At 36.1% G+C, this 21043-nt stretch overlaps 1 long non-coding RNA gene across 7 annotated transcripts in view; it reads left to right on the top strand.

Moving 5' to 3' along the window:
• Positions 1–21043, top strand: part of LOC144612810 (uncharacterized) — a 234411-nt gene that overhangs the window by 55702 nt on the left and 157666 nt on the right. For 5 of the 7 annotated variants that reach the window (XR_013549958.1, XR_013549959.1, XR_013549956.1 and 2 more), the window contains exon 1: positions 577–661. The exons of 1 other annotated variant lie outside the window; for it this stretch is intronic. This is a non-coding gene — a long non-coding RNA (uncharacterized LOC144612810). Of the gene's footprint in view, positions 1–576; positions 662–21043 lie in introns of those variants that run through there. One more of the 7 variants, XR_013549954.1, reaches the window with a different exon arrangement.

The following is a 21043-nucleotide window of genomic DNA, read 5'->3' as shown; positions in this document are numbered from 1 at the left end:
ATGCAATGGTTCAGTATCACACCTCCATGTCAGTATTTGCTCCTATGACAACTGGCAAAGGGTGAAAGAACTGATGAATCTCAGAATGAAAGGATTCATCCTGGAAAATATGCGTCATTTTGTTCATATTTCATTCAGAACATAGGTCAACGGCCACTCATAACCTTAAGAGAGCAGAAAAGTGTCATCTTTCTCTGCAATCCTGTCTTAATAGAAGGCAAATATTAACTATTAGTTAAATAATTTTTTTCTTAAAGTTCAATACTTTATACCTTTATACCAGTCATACAGTTTAGACCAAGTATTAATTTTGAAATAATACAAAGGAGAAAGAAATGATTAAACATGAAGAAAGTGAACACCAGATAAGGAAAACGGCATTCTGCTTATTACTGCAATTTAGCATAGCTTCATAAAACACTGACTTGAGAAGAATTCTGAGGCCAATCTTAGCTCAGTAGGAATGAGTGATTTAACAGGTCAATGATATCTGCTCTGAGCACAAGAATGAGGAGTATTGCTATGTCATAGATTGACTTATTGATCTCAATTCCAACCCTCTTTTTGCATCCATACCTTTGTGTGGCCTGAAGGAAGGCAGAGTGGACTTCTCCATCACTTGACTTGGGGTTGGCTTGTATCCCATTTTGGTCAATGGCATGTAAGTAGAAGTATGAAGTTTCTGAGACAAGACTTTAATATCCTCCTGTGTTTCCACTTGCTCTCTCAGATCCCTGCCATTCTCATGAGAACATACCACAGGTAGTGCTCTGGTCCCAGGAGAAAGATAACAGATACAAGAAAGGGAACCATCCTGGTCCCCACAGCCTGTAGCAGAGCTACCCCAGGCATCCCATAGTCCTGTACAGAGTGAGAAGTAAAGCTACAAACTGAACTTCCACCAACTTTCGGAGAGGCAAAAACAGTTACAAATGATTATTGTTTCAAGCCACGGAATTTTTGGGCAATTTGTTATGCAGGAAGAATTAATCTATGCTACATGTGCCAGCCACTGGCCACTCATAAAGTATAGTGAATGAAAGAAACAAAACAAAACAGAATCTGGAAAACAAAAAGGAAGGGATTTGTCACACCAAGGAAAAAATTCTTGAGGATTAGAAAAAAATAAGAATGAATGTATTTAATGTGACTATTTAAACAATTAAGATACATGAACTAAGAATGTATTCTGATTTGTGACTATATTTACATGAACAAAATTTAAAATTACAAAACTTAGCATTTTTATGTAAGAATTGATTTTATTTTAAAATCAGAAAAAAATAAACTGGAATAGTACCCAACAATATATATTAATGACCATTAATAATCAGTCTCTAAAATTATAAACTGAGCATGATTCCAAAATCCTGTTGTATTAGAATTAAAGGGATGTCTGAGTTTGAAGGAGATGATTGTTGGGAAAACAAACCTAAGCATTATTTCAGACAGTAAAACTGTATAATTTAGTGACAATAAAATACATACAAATGTAAATAGGTTTTTCGTAGTAAATTTCAGAATGGCAGTTTTTCAGATGAGATAAAATATTTAAGAAGGCTAATTTGAAATACCTACTAAAATATCAAGAGAGTAGCTAAGCCCCAGATAATGTATGGGAGCAAATATTGATTTGGTCAGATTATTCATCCAACCCAAACTTTTAATATTTTCATAAATATGCAAGTGCAAAAGCAAATAAAAAGAATAGTAAGAGGCTTAGGAGTAAATAGGGATCAATAGTTGAAGTACTCAAAGTGGCCCCACGCTGATTTTCTTTCATTAATGTTACTAAAACTCAAGCTCAAGGATTCCCACATTCACTTTGCATCAGAACCACTTGTGAAGCTTTTTAAAATACAGGTTCCTAGGCCCCACCTCGGATTCCATTGGGCTGATATTGGTTTTTATTTTTTTAAAGATCTCAGTGCCATTTTAAAGTGTAACCAGGGTAAGTAATCATAACTACTTTGACCTATTCCAAGTATACATAAGTCAATTAATGATTAATTACAGTTAACAACTCTCCAGTTCCAGGCTGTTCCCAGTCTCATTGCATTCAACCCAGTTTGGTCATATGTTCTATCAAAACCTGGAGAAACTATAATACTATTAAATATCTACAGAGTAATACAGTAATATTTTTAAGCTGTGTTCACCGTAAAGTGAATTATGTAACAAAGGCAAAAGATTACCAGGTAACCCCCAAAAGTATCTGCTATCTCTATAGAAATGAATTTTGCAAAAAGTACTAGTTTTCAATTATATGAAGCAGAGTACCTGTTTAGTTTCATCATTATGCTATATAAGGTACTGAACAACAGGAAAGATCTTGAATGTATAGGTTCAACTTTTGGAAAACAGGATACATTTTAAATATAGATAATATATTGAATATTAAATTTACAGGTGATTTATAAAAGTCACAGAAAAAATGTTAACTGAATACTGACTAAAGTCTAGCATTAGGACCTAGGTACATGAAATACAAAAGGGCACAAAACTGACCCTTTTACCAAAAAGAAAGGAAGGAAGGAAGGAAGGAAGGAAGGAAGGAAGGAAGGAAGGGAGAAACAAAGGAAAGAGGTAGAGAGGGAGGAAGAATAAAAAGGAAAATAACTTTTTCCTTTCGATTTTGGAGAAAATCAAGCAAATAAAAAAAATGAAACTGAAACTATTTGCCAACCTTGCTACTTGATTGAAGCAATTACATTAGAAAACTCTTTTTGGAGTTTTCTGTAAGTAAATAGATGTGTTTGCAACTATAGAACATTTCTAATACTCTTATAGTTTCATGTAGCCTAAAAACAGAGAGTATAACATAGGTAGTAGACCCTGAGCAGCTTTAGCAAGAAAAAAAAAAGTTGAACAGTAAGGACTGTGCTATCCATGTTTCTCTTCCAAAGAGCAAGCTTGATTATAACTCTTCAGATTTGCAAGTTACTCATCTGAGTAAAGGGGGGAGATGTATCAGCCTTCTCTGGCCGCAGCTGAGCAGGTGACAGAGCAAACTGGCTGCAGGAAACATTAACAGAAGGAGCCAGAGAGTTTCCTGCCCAGGCCAACAGAGAGGAGAGGGAAGAAGAGGAAAGAAAATGGTAACAGAAATGTTTCTAATGCCAGAAATGTAAGAGTGCCTTTGTTACAAAACACAGGCATCGATTTCCTGTTTCCATAACTTGTGATTGGTGAGTTATTTTTACATTTATCTTAATGAGGTTACACCCTGCTCTGAGATTTCATAAGCCATTTTCCTGCCTCTGAAACAAACAAAATATTCTTCACTCCAATTCCATTTCTTTGTTGACCTTGGGAAAACTGAATAAGAGAATAGTGTAGGTTACACATTAACCTATGTGTCCAAGATTGTGGGGGGAGAAGGAGCAATCAGGCTTTGTGAAAGCTGAGAAATTATTTGCCTGCAAGACTTGGTTCAGTGTTTTTTTTTTACAAACTTTTAATTGTACCTTGAAAAGTTACATTTCTTAAATTCTGGAGGAAAAGTTCTCAAAAAAGAGTGTAAATATGTATTTGGCCTTGCACAATGCATTCCAAATCAATTCTGACAAAAATCTTGTGTGGGTGAATAAAAATTAATGGAACATGATTCATTGTGGGCATCAAATATTCAAATTAATAAAGAGCATAGCCAAGTAGACACAATTATTTTATTCTTTGGTTATTACCTGCATGCTGCAGTGGACAGAGGAATTTGGAATGTGTCCTTTATTGCTGCTATGCTGCTTCGGGCCCTGGCTTGAGAATTAAGGATTCATGCTTCTACATAATGATATATGATTAGCACTGTGAAAGTAATTGAACTCTTCATTCTAGACAATCCCTTGCAGTGTCAGCAAGAAGCTGGAACAAACTGTGTCATTTAACAGAGTTATGCTGTAAGTGAGAAAAACCTCTGATCCCTGCACAATTAACTTCCTAATAATTTTAGGTTTTCAAGATTAAATGAGGGAATTAATATAATAGACCATGTAAATGTGCATCAGAGAAATAAAGCAAGGCAAAGACACTAAAAGGGATGGAAAATTTAAGGAAATTAACAATTGCTCTCAAATATAATAAGAGACAGGTGTCAGGCTGTTAAAAGGATGATTGTTGTAACTGGAGCAGCTGAGGATGGTAAATGTGCAGCTGTTACAAAGATTAGTTGTGTGGTAACAGAATACTTGTTTTGCTGGTGCACTCTACTAAACTAAATTATATTACAACGAGCTCATAATGTATCCTGGAAAGTGAAGTAATAACGATATTGCCACCTATTTTCCATAATAAAATACTATACCTCGAATCATTTATCATAACTATGCATTAAAATCTCAGAAAAATGGCTTTTTTATGAAATTTCTCAATTTTCTTCATTAAGTGTATGAAATATCTCAATAACATTTTAAGACAACAATAATACAATTGCATTATGTTCCATTAACTTCAAAATGGTCAAATTTGGTGTTCACTAGTTCTAAACACCCTTTTATTCTGGGAATTTAGTTTTATCAAAATGTTAAATCAGTGTACAGTGATGAGCTGTATTTCAGGTAATTCTGTAAAATGTGATGAGTGTTCCTCCAGCATAAGGACTAGGTTATATTTGGTTCAGTCTAGGACTCATACTGTCCTTTAGGAAAAAAAGGAAAGAAAAGAGATTTATTCTCAATCTCAATGTCAGTTATTCTCAAATGAATTTGTTGCAACGCCATCTGATTAATTAATGTTCTCGTGTACAACACAGAACATTGGGCAGAAAGAAAAAAATGTATCCAAATAGAGGTGACTGTATTGATGGCAGTCTATGGTGTTGGTTTTTTAAAAGAGTCTGAATTTTAGTCAACTCATTCACAACCTTCTGAAAAGAGTGTTATGTTCCTTGGTGGCAGGAAACTGGGTTTATTCAGGGAAGTTTTGTTCATAATATTTTGTTTTGATAAAGTATACAATTTCTCCTTCATGCCTCTCTTAGTCAATACCATCCCATATGAGTTCCATTCACATTAGCAAGTGAATGCTAGTTCTACCAAACACATGAATTGAAAATTAAAATATCAATATATTTAAGCTGATAAATTACTCTGAGAATTGATCACCATTCTTATGCAACTTTGGAAACTCTTCTGTGTGTTTTATGCATACTTGATGGCTGGCTAAATAAACTTGACTCACCTTACCAATGTTAAATTGACCAGACACCAGACACAAAATACTAGCCATTAATTTGTTAGTGATTAGAAAAACTTTCTATCTACCTGAATAGATTTAAACAAAGCATTCATCTTTTACTATTAAAGTGAATCTGATACTGCAAAATTCAAATGCTTACAATTTTATTCTTTCAGCTTTTTCTGCCTTGTTTTTATTTGTGTTTTTAGTTTTTGCTGGAGTGAGGTTGCTATGCAGATAAGCTTCCGCGAGTTTTTAATAACCACTGGCTCATTGAATTTGGATACAAGGTTTGATGGACATGAACACTCTAGCTGGTTTCCTTGCAGATTCGTTTCAATAATCAAAAAGACCAATGTGAAGTGATGATGAATTTTTATATTGCTGAACTACTATCCTTATAAAGAATGAAAAAAAAATTATATTGACTATGATAGTTTTGGTTTAACCTTTTCTAAACATTTCTATAAGTTTGAATAAACTTTTCTATACATTCAAGTGAGCAGTTACCTCACTTGTGAATTCTAAAACCTTAATGAAATTTTACTTATAAGAAAGTGGGTAGGGGGCACCTGGGTGGCTCAGTCAGTTAAGCATCCGAGTTTGGCTTAGGTCATGGTTTGTGGTTTGCAAGTTCAAGCCCCGCATACAGCTCTGTTCCTAGAGCTTGTAGCCTGTAGCCTGCTTCAGATTCTATGTCTCCCTCTCTCTCGACCCCTCCCCCACTTGCACCTTGTTTCTCTCTCAAATATAAGCATTAAAAAAAGAAGAAGAGAGTGAGTAGAATACTTCAGTGAAAACTTACATTGTTGCTGCTGATATGCATGAGTGTCAAAGGTATATCTTCTGGGTAACATCACCATTTCGAGGTGGTGAATCTGGTTGTGCCATATTTAATAGTATGCTGTAATCAGTTGAATTTTCTGTTATTATAATTATAACACAAGCTACTCTAAATCTTTTGTTTTCATCAAAGTAATTGTGGGTTGAACAAATGCACAGAAATATATAAGTTTATAAATGTGTAAAAATGTATGCAAGTAACAAAAAAGTCTATTATATTCAGTTCTAATATCATGACAAATTCCAGAGCATATAAAAAGCATGCTGTTGGGTCTGAAAAGTCAGCAAATTAAGGCTTTGGGCTAAGTAGTACATCAGCAGTAAGAAATAATAGTGAGGCATTTTGAAATCCGTGTAATTCTCTATACATGCTTGTGTCTCTTTATTCAAATGTATTTGTTATTTGTTTACTTATCTTTCCTCCCTTTCTCTCTGCCTCATACCTATTTCCAAAGATGTGTCAATGGCATAAGAATAGGCTTTTGTTTTTCTTATAGTTCTGTGTCCTGCCATGTCCAACAGATTGCCTTTCATTTAAAGAGTTCACAAATAAGTTTAAATGAATTGATCAGATGGACACCCATGGATTCAAAGCTGGAGAACAAACTCAAGATAATGTACAGAAACCCAAGGGGCAGAAAGTGTTCAGAAAGCAATAGGGAAAATAAATGAAAACAGCAGAAGCTCTAAAAAAAATACAGAGAGGCAAGCAGACTGCCTTCAAGAAGGCTGGGTCAGTTGAAGAAACTGGGCATTCATTCCATTCAATACCCAAATACTAGTCATGATGAACACTGAGTGAGAGCAGTGAAAAGAAAAGCTTCTTCCCTGACCTCCTGCAATTTGTTGCCTAGTAGAAAGATGAAGGAAATAAACATTATGCTTGGGTAGATAATAATGGATGGACAAAGTGTGCAGTGGTCAGCCAGGACTCCTCTGAATAGATGATATTTATTCTGAGACCTAAAAGGTAAGGGGGAGGGGGAAAAAAGAACGGCTCTTCAAAAGTGGGGTGAATTATAGTCTAAACAGAGTGAACGTGTACCAAATTCCTGAGATGAGAGAAAACTTGGAATGTCCAAGGAACTGCAAATAAAATCCAGGGAGGCTGGAGGAGTGAGTGAGAGATGAGGTTTGGTGGAAGATGAAGATGGAGAAAGAGGCAGTAGCAAAATAATGTAGAATCTTAGAAAACAAGGTAAAGGTTTGATTCTAGGTACAGTGGGAGATGTCATACTGATTCTATGTGCAGCAGAAATCATGACATAATTTAACTTAAAAGGAAAATGAATAAAAATACCCCTCTGGTTGCCATATGAAGAATAGATTTTTAAGTATAGTTGACGCATAATGTTATATTAGTTTCAGGTGTACAACATAGAGATTTGACAAGTTTATACATTATGCTATGCTCACCACAAGTATTGCTACCATGTCACCATATACTATTATAGTACCATTGACTATATTCCTTATGCTGTACCTTTTGTTCCCCTTACTTATTCATTCCATAACTGGAAACCTGGGGGGCACTTGGCTGGCTCAGTCAGTAGAAAATGCAACTCTTGATCTCAGGGTCATGAGTTCAGTCCCCACGTTGTGGGTAGAGCTTACTTTAAAAAAAAAAAAAAACAAACCTGTATTTCCCACTCTCTTTCACCCATTTTGCCCATCCCCACCATCGCCCTCCACTCGTGGCAACCATCAGTTTATTCTGTGTATTTATGGATCTGTTTCTGCTCTTTATTCTTTTTTTTTTTGATTCCACATTTAAGTGAAATCATATAGTTTTTGTCTTTCTCTCTATGCCTTATTTCACAGCATTATACCCTCTGGATCCATCCATGTTGTTATAAATGGCAAGATCTCATCCTTTTTTGTGGCTGCATGATATTTCTGTATATGTGTGCAGATATGTGTGTGTGTGTGTCACATCTTCCATATGCATTATTCTATCAGTGGACACTTAAGTTGTTTCTGTATCTTGGCTGTTCTAAATAATGCTTCAGTGAACATAAGGGTGCATTGATTTTTTCAAATCAGTGTTTGGTTTTATTGGGGGGGTGGATACCCAGTAGTACAATTTCTGGATCATATATATTTCTGTTTTTAATTTGTGAGGAACCTCCATACTATTTTATAGAGTGGCTGTACCAATTTACATTCCCACTAACAGTGTTCCACATCTTCACCAACACTTGTTATTTCTTACCATGTGAAAATTAGATTTTAAGGGAAACCAGAGTAGAAGTGGGAAAGCCAGTTGGAAGGCTGTAGAAGCATCTCTGATGTGAAACTATGGCAGCCTCAATTTGGGCAATCACAATGAAACAGTGAAAAGTAGAGCTGTTTGATTAACTAGCACCTGCTGAAGGATTATATAGCAGAGATAGGAATGGAGAAAGTGAATGAACCACCACTGACTTACAGGTGCCAAGTTTGAGATCAATTAGAAACTGTTGAAAATTACTGCATTTACTCAGATGGGGAACCCAACAAAAGGGGAGAAAACAAAGGTTGGATAGAAGTATGAATCAGTAGTCCACTTTTAGATATATTCATGTGGAGATACTTATTAGAGGACCAAACGGACATGTCTGCCCATGTGAATTTGGAGATCAGATGAGGATGTCTTGGCTGAGACTTTAACTTGGAAATCATCAGCACAATATAGTATTTAAAGGAATGGCCAGGCACCCAGGTGGCTCAGTTGGTTAAGCATCCTACTCTTGGCTTCAGCTCAGGTCATGATCTCACGGTTCATGAGTTTGAGCCCCACATCAGGCTCTGTGCTGACAGTGTGGAGCCTGCTTGGGATTCTCTTTCCCTCCCTCCCCCTTTGCCCCTCCCATGCTTCTCTCTCTCTCAAAATTTATAAACTTATAAAAAAAACTCATTTATTTAAATAAATGAATACATGGAAATATATGAAATCATCCAGAGTCAAAAGTAGAGAAAAGATCCAAGTACCACCAGCAATTAGAAATGTCATGGAGGGTGGGTGGGTGATGGGTATTGAGGAGGGCATCTGTTGGGATGAGCACTGGGTGTTGTGTGGAAACCAGTTTGACAATAAATTTCATAATCAATCAATAAAAAGAAAGAAAGAAAGAGAAAGAAAGAAAGAAATGCCATGACATGACTATTCCTGTAAGTTGTGTTTCTACCATAGGCACATCTCCTTAGACCTTTCCAGCTAGGATCAGCTGCATGGAACAGGACATAGTTTTCATAGGTTCTCCCAGTGGAAATAGGAGATTCATTGCTAACTGAGTAGGGAATATTCATGGCTAGAAAAAAATACCAGGTGTTAATTTTTTACTTTATTTTGTTTAAGTTTATTTGTTTATTTTAAGAGAGAGGGAGAGAGAATTCCAAGCAAGCTCTGCACTGTCAGTGTGAGGAGTCCAATGCAGGGCTCAAACTCACGAACCCCTGAGATCATGACCTGAACTGAAATCAAGAGTTGGATGCTTCACCAGCTGAGCCACCAGGCACCCCAGTATTAATAATCTGAAGTTTCTGTTGTAGTACAACATAGCTTTTGATTGAGAAACATGCTATCTGACACTGAATCTGAAGCCTAGTCTACAACCTGGGCAAGGGGAAACCTTTCCTCTGTGTAAACATTCAATCTTCTAAAAGCCTTAAGTTTCCTGGATGCAACTGGTTAAATTTACTAATGGAATGTTGGTCTTTTTCATCCCAAGTCACCTACTCTCTTACCCACTCCCCACTGGGCATGGTTTTCTTTTGTTGATCAACATCAATCTTAGAAATGGATCCAAAGTTAATTCTGACATAAGTGAAAATGGTAACTTTTAAAATATTACTTTTCCCTGAAGAATTTCTTTTCAACAAAAATTTGGAAAATTACAGTGACATTGAAAACATTAAAGATTTTGTAATTAAAGTCTTTACTTGTGGAATTTCAGATATTTGCATTCAGGAGAAATTAACTGGGGTAAAGGAGGGAGAAGAATTTTTATGCTACTATTGGTAGCGTTAACATATTCAATGAAAAACACATTTTGGAAGCAGAGAATACAGATTTTGCTACAATGCATATCTAAGATATTTTATTCCCTTCATTTATTGTAACACATGATACTCAACTGAATTCTGTGTAAAAGTACAAATGAAGTATCAAGATTTTTCTAAAAAAATTATTTTTTCTTAAAGAACTGAAAACTATGTTTCTCATAAAGTAAAAATAATAATGATGGTGCCTAAGGTTTGTTTTATATTTATGCATTTTTATTTTTCTTCCTTGTAAAAAACGATTTTGAGATCACTTTAAAAATTGCCTTCAGCACCCTTCCTCTTAGGAGAAACAGAAGCAACACACGCTTGAAAGTACTAGATTTAAAAATAGAGCAGAGGCCCTATTATTTGAAACACAGTTCAAGGCAACACAGACAATAAAGCCATTGGCTGGGGTAAAATTTAACTGACCCTTTCAAGGTTGAAATAGGTCTTCAATCAAAATGTTTCTTTCTCAGTAAAGGAAGAGCTCTGCATTGAACTGATTTAATAGTAAAACCTACTGAAAAAGCTCTCACTGGGGAAAACATAAGCTAAAACAAAAACAACAACAATAAAAACCCACTACAATTGTGGTAACTAGACTTGTTGAGCTGTATTTCTCTACTCCAAAGGATACAACAGAGGAGAGGATTTTTTTTAAAGTAAAACAAGTCAGATGGATAATGTGTTTGTTTGTTTGTTTTTTGGAATTATGTTATTCCTTACTCCTGCTGTGTTTATTCAGTTGTTGTATACTTCTCACGAGATTTTAGACTTCTCATAAGTAATATTTAAATAAAAACGCTCTAGTTTTTAACACAAAAGGATATATATGGTTTGCTCTAATGCTTTTTTCTATCAATGTACCGGCCTGCCTTCAGGTTGAATCTCGTTGTAAGTTTTCACTACAGTAAATGAGTCATAGTAAAGACATTAGCTTGTGCTTCGTGGGAAATGTAAAAAAATTTTCCTTGGAAGTTGAGGATATAAATTTCATCCTAGTGAAGTATCTTTCAGTGGCTCTATTTTGTTTTCCAAGCTCTTGACCACTGTAGTAATAATCACATCAGATGCACAGGCCATCAAGCTGGACATATTAAAATCAATGGGAGGTTTGAAATGATTCAACAAGGTGAGACCAGTGTATCTTCTTGGTTTCAAAATCAAGAACAGCAAAAAGTATTACTTCACTTCTATTGATTCAGGTTGGGGGCAAATCTGATTGGTGCATAAATCCCTGACAAAGAAATGTTAATAGAAGCCATAATTCTGAAACCTCCTCAAGTTGTGGAAAGTGAGTCAGACCACACAACAAACCCAGCTCCATTATTAATTTCATACTTGAGTAAAACCACACAGTTAAGCATTCACCACCTGAATTCAAACTACAGCAGACAACAGGATTCGGTGACAACCATAAAGAAAAGTTGAGTTTAAAAAAAAAACTAGAATACAAGGCTTTCTGTCAAAAAAAAGTCATTTTACTAAGATATGTATTTATTGAATTTAATCATAATATATATGTATATAATATGAACCAGCAATAAGGCCAAAGCTTATACCATCCGAATGAATTAAAGCACAAAAGTAATTTTCCAGATAATTCTATAAATGACTATTTCTCTTGCCTGGAATCTGAATTAGGCAGAATTCTGTTAATTAGAATTAACAGCATTCTATTCTCTTTCTTTTCCTATCCCTAATTGTTATAATTATTTTTACATTTTGCCCAGTTCTTCACTTTGACAATGCAGATTTCTTTCAATTATCAAATTGTCTCAAATAATTTTGTGAACCTTAGAAACCCCATGTAAAGTATTGAATATATAGATCAGGAGAGCACCATAAAAACAGTGGTCTGTGTTACAAATAAGTATCACTACAACCACTGATTGCACTGTTAAATACATGGCCGGTAGCAGTTTAGAGTGGTACTGGCTTAGGAAAATGTGTCAAGAAAGGAAGAAAAGGAGAAATTACCAAACACAAATTTGCTTGCCTATTGATGGAAACTGATATACTTTTTGAAGTAATGTCTTATTGAAATGTAAGAGTTTCACCTGACTTTTAGCTCTTTTCAACATAAAACATAATTTGCATGCGCGCGCGCGCACACACACACACACACACACACACACACACACACAGAGCTTCATGCATTTGTCTTAGTTTCAGGCCCATAAATGAGATCTTTGGGTGGTGTGAATTTCTAGTCATCAGACATGAGTAATGGACTCATGTTCACTTAGCATTTTACTTTCTTTGTATAAGGAAACATGTATTCTAGTCTAAATCAATGTCCTGTTTCCTAAGCTAATACCTGCAGCTGCACCCTATCATCGGATGATTGGATGCTGTTAACACAGGTATTAATGACAAAAAACAACTACAAAGTGAAAATACTGGTTTTAAAAAAAGGTAGCATACTGGGGTGCCTGGGTGGCTCAGTCGGTTAGGTGTCCAACTTTGGCTCAGGTCATGATCTCACGGCTCATAAGTTTGAGCCCTACATCAGGCTCTGTGCTGACAGCTCAGAGCCTGGAGCCTGTTTCAGACTCTGTGTCTCTGTCTCTCTCCACCCCCACTCAAGTAAATTAACATCAAAAAAGTCATTAAAAACAAAGAAGCATATCCCTCAAAACTAATTGTTACTGACTTGAGTATTCTGGAAGCCTGTTCCAAGCAAAACCATTTACCAAAATATAATTGGAACCATGATAATTCAAACCCAAACAATGATTTACTGAAAGCAAAGGTGGAAAGCATATGAATTGAGAAAAGCTCAATTTTCTATTTTAAGTTATGTGTATAAATGTGGTCTAGGGTATATAAGTTTTCCCCATTAGAAAATCACCACTTTATTTTTTTATTTACAAAAAAAATTATTTAATATTTATTTTTGAGAGACAGAGAGCATGAGTGGGGGAGTGTCAGAGAGAGACAGAGACACAGAATGCAAAGCAGGCTCCCAGGCTCTGAGCTATCAGTACAGCTCGGTATTTATATATATAATATATATATAATAATTATATATAATAATATATATGTGTTTGTATATTATATATAATTATTATATGTATTATATATATTATCACTGTATATAATATTTATATATTATATATATAAACTTATTTGAGATCTAGATAAAGCAAAAGTAAAAAAAAAGTAAAAATTTAAAAAATTAGTAAAACAAATTTGGTAGTGTTTTTTTTTAATTTTTTTTAATGTTTATTTTTGAGACAGAGACAGACAGAGCATGAACGGGGGAGGGTCAGAGAGAGGGAGACACAGAATCTGAAACAGGCTCCAGGCCCCGAGCTGTCAGCACAGAGCCTGACGCGGGGCTCAAACTCACGGACCGCGAGATCATGACCTGAGCTGAAGTTGGCCGCTTAACCAACTGAGCCACCCAGGCGCCCCTGGTAGTGTTTTTGAAATGGCTTTTTGGAAGAGATTTACTAGTAGTGACCCCTTGCCTCTTTGCCTTAAACTGTGAAAAGTTGACTAGCTCATACTAAGTCTCACCTCAGAAAGATATTTTTAAGATTTAGGAATGCATTTGAGCTGTTTTTGCCATTTGATTTATCATTTGTGTAATGAATTTTCTAGTAATATGAAGGGTGGAATCACTCAAAAACAAAGAACATACTATTTTTAAATCTGTTTTCATTAGAATATATAAAGATTTGAGGGTGGGGTTGAAATAAGGCTACACTGTTTACCATTTCCTGACCTGTCCCTCCTCCCTTCACTTCCCATATCTCCTCCTGCCGTTGGTCCTGTGTCATAGCCCATTCTATAGGCAGTGTGGTTTTACTACAGCCTGCTGCTGCAAAACCTCTGATCTGTGTCCCCGTTGTGCTTATGTTCCATATATTGTCATGAGAAATCAATGATACTACTTTTTCTAAGGGGATCTAGGAGGCTGGGGCTTAAGGGAAGTTATGGTCCAATATGACAGTATTTACAACTAGAGAAGTTAAAAAATTTACAAGGACTCTTTATATTCTCACTTCTTAAACATAGTTCTAAGTTTATAGAGAAGGCACTTTATTTAATAATTTATATATTCAAAAAAAGGATTGAACAAATAGCACTGATTAATTCCATTCAACATGCATGTACTCGATTATTTTGGCAGTTAAGTCATAGAACCACCACTCTGATATTGTTTAAACAAATAGAAAGTCTCAAATTCTTTTTTGACAGTAGAAGGATCTTTGAAGATTTGGCCAAATAGATAAAACTATGACAGATATTCAAAATTTAATCAGATATTACTATTATATTTGCAAAAGTTATATGGCCCCAAAGAGATACAAAGAATATGAAACAAATCCGGGATCCCCCCAGTTTTGAATATCTTCATAATTGGCAAAGAAGGCCATTTAAATATTAAGAGCCAAAGAAATGGTAGAGCCTAATCAAATAATGTAGCATCATCGGTGGGAATTTCAGATTTCCATGATTAAAACTGAAAAATAGACTGCTGAGGCTACTAGGGCTATGCCTATAAACAGGACTCAGGGTATCTCATCAGTGTCATGAAAAAGAGTCCAGAGAATATTCTCTCAAATGTCCCTGGTCATTATGCAGTCATAACCAATTGAGAAGCTATCCTCCAAATTGCTTGGGATAATATCATTGTTTATTTAACAAATAAGATTCATTAAAATGAGGAAGGGTATAAAATTAAGTACAGAAAGGCCTAAGAGAATCAAACATATTGTGTTAATATTTTTGTATTAAGATATGTGGGCATTTAGTTTCTATGATGTGTAATGTTCACGGGAATTTGTGCTATTAGAACAGCCTTGTGATTCTAATTTAATATGTGTCACTGAATAATTGATTTCAACTTGTGATTTAAAGCTGAAAAGTGTAAATGAAATGCTAATGAAAAATACTGGACATTTAATAGAACTTACAAATAGTCATTTCAATAAGTTTAATAAGTAGAAGTATTACTTGAGTACTTGAAAGCTGGTTAGTCAGAAAATCAGATTACTTTAAAAGTATATTTGAATACATGAAATGAGAATTTAATTTAAAATATTTACTAATCTTTAAGTTTTAAATATCACCAACTATTAATTAAAGATCTCTTTAAAGTGGTATTAAATTCTTCTAGTATCACAACTATATAAATTGATTTATAAGCCTAACAAAGAACTAAATTTTAATATGAGTAACTTTAATAAATGTCTTTTTATGTACTCTTTTTTCTAAGTTTTTATTTAAATTCCAGTTAGCATAGTATAATATTAGTTTCAGGCATACAATATAGTAATTCAACACTTCTATATATCACCTGGTGCTCATCCCAACAAGTGCACTCCTTAATTCCTATCACCAGTTTAATCCATTCCCCACCCACCTCCCTACTATTAACCATCAGCTTGTTCTCTATAGTTAAAAGTCTGTTTCTTGGTTTGCCTCTCTTTTTTCTTCCTATTTGCATATTCAATATGTTTCTTCAGCTACACATATGTGTGAAATCATATGGTATTTGTCTTTCTCTGACTTCTTTCACTTAGCATAATACTCTGTAGCTCCATGCATGTTGTTGCAAACAGCAAGATTTCATCTTTTTTATGTCTGAACAATATTCCTGTGTGTATGTGTGTGTGTGTGTGTGTGTGTGTGTGTGTGTGTGTACACACACACACACACACACATCTATCGATGGACACTTGAGCTGTTTCCATAATTTGGTTATTGTAAATAATGCCGCTATAAACATCAAAGTACCGGTATCATGTTGAATTAGTATTTTTGTATTCTTTGGGTAAATACCTAGCAGTGCAATTGCTGGACCATAGGGTAGTTCTATTTTTTTTAAATATTCAATGACATTTTTTAAGTTTATTTTTGAAACAGAGCATGAGAAGAGCAGGGCAGAGAGAGAAGAGACAAAGAATCACAAGCAGGCTCCAGGTTGTTAGCACAGAGCTCTTGCTTGTTGTTGTTGCTTGAGATTTTCTTTTTCTTTTTTTTTTTATATATAATTTATTGTCAAATTGGTTTCCATATAACAAGCAGTGCTCATCCCAATAGGTGGCCTCCTCAATGCCCATCACCCACTTTGCACTCCCTCCCACCCCCAATCAACTCTCAGTTTATTTTCAGTTTTTTAAGAGTCTCATATGGTTTGCCTCCTTCCCTCTCTGTAACTTTTTTTCCCCTTCCTCTTCCCCATGGTCTTCTGTTAACTTTCTCAGGATCCACATAAGAGTGAAAACATATGGTATCTGTCTTTCTCTGCCTGACCTATTTCACTTAGCATAACACACTCCAGTTCCATCCACATTGTTACAAAAGGCCATATTTCATTCTTTCTCATTGCCAAGTAGTATTCCATTGTATATATAAACCACAACTTCTTTATCCATTTGTCAGTTGAGGGACATTTAGGCTCTTTCCATAATTCGGCTATTGTTGAAAGTGCTGCTATAAACATTGGGGTACAAGTGCCCCTATGCATCAGTACTCCTGGGGTACAAGTGCCCCTATGCATCAGTACTCCTGTATCCCTTGGGTATATTCCTAGCAGTGCTATTGCTGGGTCATAGGCTAGATCTATTTTTAATTTTTTGAGGAACCTCTACACTGCTTTCCAGAGTGGCTGTACAGTTTGCCTTCCCACCAACAGTGCAAGAGGGTTCCCATTTCTCCACATCCTCTCCAGCATCTATAGTCTCCTGATTTGTTCATTTTAGCCACTCTGACTGACGTGAGGTGGTATCTCAGTGTGGTTTTGATTTGTATTTCCCTGATGAGGAGTGACATTGAGCATCTTTTCATGTGCCTGTTGGCCATCTGGATGTCTTCTTTAGAGAAGTGTCTATTCATGTTTTCTGCCCATTTCTTCACTGGGTTATTTGTTTTTTGGGTGTGGAGTTTAGTGAGCTCTTTATAGATTTTGGATACTAGCCCTTTGTCCAATATGTCATTTGCAAATATCTTTTCCCATTCCTTCAGTTGCCTTTTAGTTTTGTTGATTGTTTCCTTTGCAGTGCAGAAGCTTTATATCTTGATGAGACCCCAATAGTTCATTTTTGCTTTTAATTCCCTTGCCTTTGGGGATGTGTCAAGTAAGAAATTGCTGTGGCTGAGTTCAGAGAGGTATTTTCCTTCTTTCTTCTCTAGGGTTTGGATGGTTTCCTGTCTCATATTCAGGTCCTTCGTTCATTTTCAGTTTATTTTTGTGAATGGTGTAAGAAAGTGGTCTAGTTTCATTCTTCTGCATGTTGCTGTCCAGTTGTCCTAGCACCATTTGTTAAAGAGACTGTCTCGAGGCGCCTGGGTGGCTCAGTTGGTTAAGCAGCCGACTTCGGCTCAGGTCACGATCTCACGGTCTGTGAGTTCGAGCCCCCCGTCGGGCTCTGTGCTGACCGCTCAGAGCCTGGAGCCTGTTTCAGATTCTGTGTCTCCCTCTCTCTCTGACCCTCCCCCATTCATGCTCTGTCTCTCTCTGTCTCACAAATGAATAAACGTTAAAAAAAAATTAAAAAAAAAAGAGACTGTCTTTATTCCATTGGATATTCTTTCCTGCTTTGTCAAAGATTAGTTGGCCATACTTTGTGGGTCCAATTCCAGAGTCTCTATTCTATTCCATTGGTCTATGTGTCTGTTTTTGTGCTAATACATGCTGTCTTGATGATGACAGTTTTGTAGTAGAGGCTAAAGTCTGGGATTGTGATGCCTCCTGCTTTGGTCTTCTTCAATATTACTTTGGCTATTTGGGGTCTTTTGTGGTTCTATACAAATTTTAGGATTGCTTGTTCTAGCTTGGAGAAGAATGCTGGTGCAATTGTGATTGGGATTGCATTGAATGTGTAGATTGCTTTGGGTGGTATTGACATTTTAACAATATTTATTCTTCCAATCCATGAACATGGAATGTTTTTCCATTTCTTTGTATCTTCTTCAATTTCCCTCATAAGCTTACTATAGTTTTCAGGATACAGACCTTTTACATCTTTGGTTAGGTTTATTTCTAGGTATTTTATGATTCTTGGTGTGATTGTGAATGGGATCAGTTTCTTTATTTGTCTTTCTGTTGCTTCATCTGTGCCAATTTTGATGCCTTTGTTGTCTGATTGCTGATGCTAGAATTTCTAATATGTTAAACAACAGCAGTGAGAGTGGACATCCCTGTCGTGTTCCTGATCTCAGGGGGAAAGCTCTCAGTTTTTCCCCATGGAGGATGATATTATCTGCGGGCTTTTCATAAATGGCTTTTATAATGCTTAAGTATGTTCTTTCTATCCCAACTTTCTTGAGGGTCTTTATTAAGAAAGGATGCTGAATTTTGTCAAATGATTCTTCTGCATTGATTGACAGGATCATATGGTTCTTATCTTTTCTTTTATTAATGTGATGTATCACATTGATTTGTGAATATTGAACCAGCCCTGCAGCCCAGGAATGAATCCCACTTGATCATAGTGAATAATTCTTTTTATATGCTGTTGAATTCGATTTGCTAGTATCTTGTTGAGAATTTTTGCATCCATATTCATCAGGGATATTGGCCTGTAGTTCTCTTTTTTGCTGGGTCTCTGTCTGGTTTGGAAATCAAAGTAATGCTGGCTTCATAGAATGAGTATGGAAGTTTTCCTTCCCTTTCTATTTTTTGGAACAGCTTGAGCAGGATAGGTGTGATCTCTGCTTTAAATGTCTGGTAGAATTCCCCAGGGAAGCTGTCTGGTCCTGGACTCTTATTTGTTGGGAGACTTTTGATAACTGATTCAATTTCTTCACCAGTTATGGGTCTGTTCAAATTTTCTATTTCTTCTCATTTGAGTTTGGGAAGTGTGTGGGTGTTTAGGAATTTGTCCCTTCTTCCAGGTTGTCCAGTTTGTTGGTATATAATTTTTCATAGTATTCCCTGATAATTGCTTGTATTTCTGAGGGATTGGTTATAATAATTCCATTTTCATTCCTGATTTTATCTATTTGGGTCCTCTCCCTTTTCTTTTTGAGAAGCCTGGCTAGAGGTTTATCAATTTTATTTTTTCAAAAAACCAACTCTTGGTTTCATTGATCTGCTCTACAGTTTTTTTAGATTTGATATTGTTTATTTCTGCTCTGATCTTTATTATTTCTCTTCTTCTGCTGGGTTTGGGGTGTCTTTGCTGTTCTGCTTCTATTTCCTTTAGGTGTGCTGTTAGATTTTGTATTTGGGATTTTTCTTGTTTCTTGAGATAGGCCTGGATTGCATTGTATTTTCCTCTTAGGACTGAGTTCGTTGCATTCCAAGCGTTTGGATTGTTGTATTTTCATTTTTTTCCATATTATTTTTTTAATTTCTTCTCTAATTGCCTGGTTGACCCATTCATTCTTTAGTAGGATGTTCTTTAACCTCCATGCTTTTGGAGGTTTTCCAGACTTTCTCCTGTGGTTAATTTCATGGTGCATGGTATGATCTCCATTCTTTTACATTTATGAAGGGCTGTTTTGTGACCCAGTATGCGATCTATCTTGGAGAATGTTCCATGTGCACTCAAGAAGAAAGTATATGCCATTGCTTTGGGATGCAGAGTTCTAAATATATCTCTCAAGTCCATCTGATCCAATGTATCATTCAGGGCCCTTGTTTCTTTATTGACCATGTGTCTAGATGATCTATCCATTATTGTAAGTGGAGTATTAAAGTCCCCTGAAATTACCACATTCTTATCAATAAGATTGCTTATGTTTGTGATTATTTTATATATTTGGGTGCTTTCGAATTCAGTGCATAGACATTTATAATTGTTGGCTCTTCCTGATGGATAGACTCTGTAATTATTATATAATGCCCTTCTTCATCTCTTGTTACAGCCTTTAATTTAAAGTCTAGTTTGTCTGGGGCTTCTGGGTGACTCGGTTGAGTGGCCGACTTCAGTTCAGGTCATGATCCCACAGCTCGTGAGTTTGAGCCCCTCATCGGGCTCTGTGCTGACAGCTCAGAGCCTGGAGACTGCTTCGGATTCTGTGTCTCCCTCTCTCTCTGCCCCTAATCCACTTGCATTCTGTCTCTGTCTCTCTCAAAAATGAAATAAAAAAAAAACATTAAAGTAGTTTGTCTGATATAAGTATGGCTACTCCACCTTTCTTTTGACTTCCAGTAGCATGATAGATAGTTCTCCATCCCCTCACTTTCAATGTGAAGGTGTCCTCAGGTGTAAAATGAGTCTCTTGTAGACAGCAAATAGATGGGTCTTGTTTTTTTATCCATTCTTTTTTTTTAAACATTTTTTACTTTATTTTTGAGAGAGACAGAGACAGAGTACGAGCTGGGGAGGGGCAGAGAGAGAGGGTGACACAGAATCTGAAGGAGGCTCCAGGCTCTCAGCTCTCAGCAGAGCCCGATGCGGGGCTCAAACCCACAAACCATGAGACCGTGACCTGAGCTGAAGTTGGCCACTTAACCGACTGAGCCACCCAGGCACCTTCCATTCTGATACCCTATGTCTTTTGGTTAGAGCATTTAGTCCATTTACATTCAGTGTTATTACTGAAAGATATGGGTTTAGAGTCATTGTGATATCTGTAGATTTCATGCTTGTAGTGGTGTCTCTGGTACTTTGTGGTCCTTGCAACATTTCACTCAGAGTCCACCTTAGAATCTCTTGTAGGGCTGGTTTAGTGGTGAAGAATTCCTTCAGTTTTTGTTTGTTTGGGAAAACCTTTTTCTTTTCTTCTATTCTGAATGACAGACTTGCTGGGTTAAAGATTCTTGGCTGCATATTTTTTTCTGTTCATCACATTGAAGATTTCCTGCCATTCCTTTCTGGCCTGCCAAGTTTCAGTAGATAGGTCTGCTACTACCCTTATGTATCTACCTTTGTATGTTAGGGCCTATTTATCCCTAACTGCTTTCAGAATTCTCTCGTTATCCTTGTATTTTGCCAGTTTCACTATGATATGTTGTGCAGAAGAGCAATTCAAGTTACGTCTGAAGGGAGTTCTCTGTACCTCTTAGATTTCAATGCCTTTTTCCTTTCCTAGATCC

The sequence above is a fragment of the Panthera onca genome, chromosome A1 (genome assembly GCF_046562875.1).
Source record: "Panthera onca isolate mPanOnc1 chromosome A1, mPanOnc1 haplotype 2, whole genome shotgun sequence".
NCBI lineage: Eukaryota > Metazoa > Chordata > Mammalia > Carnivora > Felidae > Panthera > Panthera onca.
The sequence above is the reverse complement of the archived record's forward strand: the minus strand, read 5'-3'. Positions and strand labels throughout refer to the sequence as shown.